Source organism: Botryllus schlosseri, chromosome 4, assembly GCF_051294905.1.
Source record: "Botryllus schlosseri isolate E-star chromosome 4, Bs_hap1, whole genome shotgun sequence".
In the NCBI taxonomy this organism is placed as follows: domain Eukaryota; kingdom Metazoa; phylum Chordata; class Ascidiacea; order Stolidobranchia; family Styelidae; genus Botryllus; species Botryllus schlosseri.
Genome location: NC_137239.1, coordinates 13596605 through 13602367, shown reverse-complemented (window position 1 = coordinate 13602367; position 5763 = coordinate 13596605).

Below are 5763 nucleotides of genomic sequence, written 5' to 3'. Positions count from 1 at the left end.
AGCTACTAGCAACTATATACGGATGGTGTGAACGCGCTCTGTGTGTGAACCGCGGAAATTGTAAGGTTCGCGTTCACAAACGAACCTTGGTATAGGTTCTGTAAACATTTATCATATATTGATATTTTTCACGTCATTATAAAGTCCTAAAGTCTATTAACTTATTCTGACTACTCTCCGCATGACGCTGGCAGCATGAAAAGTATCTCAGTACGAAACGAACATGTAGGCCTACCCTGCCGATTTCGAAAATTATTTGCTTTGTTAAAGAATATGCTCGAAATATTCAGCTTTATGCTTGTGAATATTTAGTTCTGTTGTGACCTTAGCCCGCAATCACACTATAGCAAGGACTAAATACACTAGATCTAGGTGGTCTGCGGATTGTGCTTAACCAACTAATCAACTATATTGACATCAACGTAATCGATGTAAAGAATGCATCGTTCGGGATATTTTTCGATCTAATATATTCGAAAAACAAATACGTCTGACTAGGTGTTGGCTACTGTAACTTGTTTTTGAGGAAATATATGTCATATCTATAGAAACGGTTTTTTTTACTCTGATCAATATCAATGTTGCAATATGTCTGACCAAGCTGTGAAAATACATTGTCCGGTCCGCTCCAGACCATTGGAGGCGTAAGATTCTATTCCCTTGCAAGTCCTCGTTGGAATTATTGGCAACACGACGGAAAATATTGATTTTATGGTGATATTACAACATTTGATTGTTCTAGCGGATAATAGGGTGATATTTAAAATGTCAGCATGTACCTCAGTATTGTGGCATAATATGGCCTGAGTTGTGGCTAGGTGCCGTGGACATTATATATTACTATACAGAAATATAGGGTTGGGATTAGCATTACGACGTCTCGTGACTCTACAGATTCGTGTTCGCGTTCGCACGAGCCACAACCTTTCAGGGGTTCCCAGCTTCCCAAGCAGATTGACGAAGACATGACCAGGCGGGAGAATGGCTGCCCTCTTCAATCACTATCACCATCCAATCCACATCATTAAAATCTCTTATGTTGACGGCTCAACTGTCAACACCCGTTAGAGCCTATAAAATGTTTCTCATTCGCTATTTTTTTTTTGGTCTATGCAGGACAACACAGAAGTCTCTGGCCGTGTCCGTGTAAATATAATGTTACAAATCTGCTCAGATACTTTATCGCCACGTTATAAATCAGAGAAAGTAACTAAGACTAACTAAACACTGTGTATATTGTACAATGTACATATAGCCTACACTGCTCGATTTCGGTATTACCCATATATCTAGACAATTGGTAAAAATAGGCAATGGCTGAATCTGAAGATTATCCAATTTATCGTCACTGAAGCCGAGAACATCTGCTCGGCAGAACGTGTGAAATTTCAAAAGTACAACGCGCGACCTGTGCGTGTTGGTGAAAAAGCTCCCATGCAGTGTTTCTTAACCTTTTTACCTCTCGTACCCTTTGAGCTACTAATAAAATTTCTGGTAACCCACTGTTCATTTTTAATGCAGCTTTTGATGGTACTTATATTAAAAGCAAACAGACCATTGACATGAAGTCGCGCACATTGCGAAAAAAAATTTTGAGTTGGATAAATCTGCCCAGAAAGTATTCCGCTATTTTTAGGTTTGCAAATGATTTTATACTCTAGATCAGGGGTTCTCAACCCGCGGCCCGCAGACGTTTATTTTACGGCCCGCGACATCTTTCATTACGGAAGCAATTACTACTGGCACAGAATTGTTACATATTAATTTAGCTACTATCGCACTGTCTCTGTTTCGTTTGATTACTCATTCTTTGATGTGTTCTTGTTTCTTGATATAGGCCTATGCTGAAGTTTAGATTGTTATTGTTTTGAATCGGTATTCGGCTGCACTCTGCTTCAAGAGAATCCCTCTGTGTAGAACACTTTTAAAAAGTGTTTTACACACCGTGAATGGCTTGAGCAGAAACAAGTACTAGGAACAAAAACGTCGAAAGCTGGGTTTGTAACTCTGCGTGGAGCAATGAATTTGCTTTCCCAGATATAAATGGAAAACCGATGTGTCATATTTGTCAAAGAACCGTTGTCGTAGCGAAGCGTTGAAGCGCCTGTTTCTTCTGGAGTTTCACATATCGCCTGATCTTAGAAAAAACGATGCTAGCTTGGTGGCAAATCCAGCAATCCATAATTCGGGCATTGTTAAAATTGGCAGCGACGTTGCAGACGCCTCGTTCAAAATTGCTCAGAATATCGCTAAACCCCAGAAATCTGCTAGAGAAGGGGTGATTTCAATAAGACTTCAACATACTGTGCGAATATTCGCTGTTTCCAGAACTTAACAGTGAGGACAACATGAACTGACGAATTTCGAAGCTACAGTTGTCTGATTCAACCGTGACCAGAAGAGTAACAGCAATGCCAGTCGATCTTTTATCGCATTTTCTGAACTGCGTTGCCGCGTAGACTACTTTAGCCTAGCATTGGACGAATCCACGGACATGGCATATAGCTAATTATCTGGGCGTATTTTATCAGAGTAGACATATTTCCAGAGGAAATGCGAAAAACAACAAATTTAACAACAAATTTACAAAGCTGGCTCCTGTAACTATTGGTGCAGGGCTCCATCAGCCATGGAAGGAAAGGAGAAGGGTTGATTGGTTTGCTCAGAAATGACCCCGAACACCAGACTTCTTCTCACATCACTGAGAGCTGAAAGTCATGATAATGGCCTCTGTAACGAAAGAGTGACCGTAATTTCATACTTGCTCACTCACGCATTGAAACAGGGAGTTCAGTTCTCTGTTGGAAGGGTTTGGGGTGCATATAGGCCTACCTACTTGGAAACGAATGCAATGCAGGCTCAAAACGGGGATTTACTTGCGCCGCAGGAAGATACATATTCTCACAAAAAACAGCCACTGTAAACTTACGAACGCTGTCCATTAATGCCCCTGAATGAATGACAATGTACTAAATGCCAGTATACGACTGGTAAATAGGCTATAGTAGCCTAAATTTAATAGTAGCCCGCAAATACATGATAATAATATTCTGCGGCCCGCAACGTCTTTATTTGTAAAAATGCGGCCCGTTGTACAAGGGAAGTTGAGAACCCCCGCTCTAGATAGCCTTTATAGTCCTAATTACACAATGCATCCCGTACCCCAAGGTATAGTGCTTTTACTCCCAAAGGGTTGAACGACCTCTGGTTGAGAGCCCCTGCAATACGCAATTAGTGTTGAACCTTGCTTTATCCAATGTCCCTTTTCAGAAATTTTTCATTTACTGTTACCCTCATACTCAAGGGCTGTCCTCTGATCAGTGTTCGGCTGACTAAAGTCAATTTTTCGCATGACATGACCTGACTCGAGTCCTTTTGCTAAATTGACTTGACTCGGCGATTCAAAAATATAGATTGACTCATGACTCGGAAGTCAATTTACGAATCAATGTCAAGTCAAGAAGTAATCGGTGTGGAATAAATCTAGTTTGATGTTTGTATTGCTGGATTCAATACTGTGCGTTTTACCAGCCTCTTTTGTTCCATCACAAAGAAATTGATCGCAAACGAATTGGTCAGAGCTTACAGCTTATTCTAACGCAGAGGTCTCAAACTCAAATGTGCTCGCGGGCCAATTTCATACTTTTTGATTGCACCACGGGCCGCAGCACCAATCATAGGAGGATTCAGTGTATTTTCAAGTAGGCCTTATATGGCGGGACCTTGCAGACTGACATTCCACAGGCATCGTGAAAATGTGATTCACTATTGTGAATTCACGCTTACACGAAAGAAAATCACATGTTGGAATATTTGAATAAGATTGTAGCTATACTTGGCATAGTAGTTGTAGACCATATTCAGTTATAGACCCAATGCAAGAGTACAAATGTATCAGGACATCACAAAAGCTAATGCGTTAATATTTAGCGGTTAGCGGACATTTGACGTGTCACATTTACAGGTAGAATATTTTAGAATTTTAAATAAATTGATCTGATATCAGATCATCGGTACAGCCTAATCCGGGTTTCAGGCATACTCCGGATAACTATAGGATATTGATCATGTCATTACCAAAGTCAAATTGAATCGGCGTTAGATTTACCTTAAATTATGGAACAGATCTATAACAACTTGAATATAATGATTACTGTGATATAGCAATGGAAATGCCCAATCGCCGAAACATCCATTGGTGTTACAGCTGTGAAGCGTATGCTACGACTACTTTATACTCGCCACATTTAATTGGCGATAATAACAAGGATAAAGATATACTCATTCTGACACATGATGTAACCAACTATATATCAAGAGGGCAACACAATGTCAATGGTTGCCTTACCGAGCTGTTTAGACATCTAAATAAGCTACGCAACACAAGCTAGGACATTTTAATATATTACCATTCCCCATATCAGTTTGATAGTTGTTTGCATCGGTGGTTGTACCACGTCACGGCGTTGCGAGTCACATCAGGTCCTTCTCTGATTTGTAACACTTGACGCGACTCAACTAAAGTCATTTTTATTTTATCACGCATTGAGTCCGAGTTCCATTAATTCTACAAAAGGCCGCGTTCAAGTCCAAACCACAATTTTCAGTCACGAATCATCAACGGGTCATGTTTTGCCATCATAAACAAGTAATGTGACGCAATAGTTGATCTTCCACCGCGCGGTAACTTTTGAAAATGATGTAATAGTGTGAAGTTTGATGAGAAATTTCAGGCTTCTGGAGTAGTTTTACAGCGAATTTCCAGTTCTCAAATTCAACAAAAAGATACTTGGCAGTTAAATATTGTTGAATTTTCGAAATCCAAAATGCAATCGCGGCCGTATGCGGCCCGCGGGACGCGTGTTTGAGACCTGTGCTCTAACGTAAACTGTTAGTAATTTTGTCGCAATGTATATCTCTGTTCTAGACTGCTGAGTGCTGAACAGTCACTGCTTACAGTTTCCACCTTAACGAACTCTCGTGAGTGGTTTAAAATTTAGATGGAATGAATATAGTTTCTGTGTTTATATTATTATTAGATATTTACCTCTATATATTTGTTCCTTGATTCAGAATGATCGGCGGCTCAATCTGTGTTTAAAACAACTAGCAAAATATGACTTGACTTGGCTTGACTCGAGTCAGAATGTGCAATGTTTCGACATTACTTGTGACTCGAAGGCAGTGACTTAATCCCAACACTGACTCTGATGTGGTCAGTAACGAATTACTCGAATAGTGGTAAGGTTAGATAAAGGGACTGTTTTGACGGAAACAACACTTCAATTTTCACAAATAGGAGTAAACTAAACAAATGACGTCGTACTTTGCGTGAAATATATATGGAGGAAAAAATTAGTTTCGCGAAAGTATCGGTCAATACGATTTATGTAAATGAGTAGGCTACTGACCTCCTCTACCTGTACTACACACTGATGGGGTGGGTGGTAAAGCAAAGTCAGTGTTTTCGTATTAGGACTTAACTATGGTAAATATTTCAGCTTTGATCGCTTAGCTTCGAATGTCCACTCGACTAATTAACAATATAAAACCTGCATTTACCATGTTCGGATGCTACGCAGATTGCCATAACAACCTTAGGGAACTTTCACGAACTTTACTTCGAACAAAACCGTCATTATATTTTAGCTGCTACTCTGTGTTACTGTGTTAAGCACAGTGAGCATTCATGTCATGTTCAATCAAAGCACAAAATATGCATGAACTCAATCTGTGGTGCTTTCCGCAATAAAGCCTTTTAGC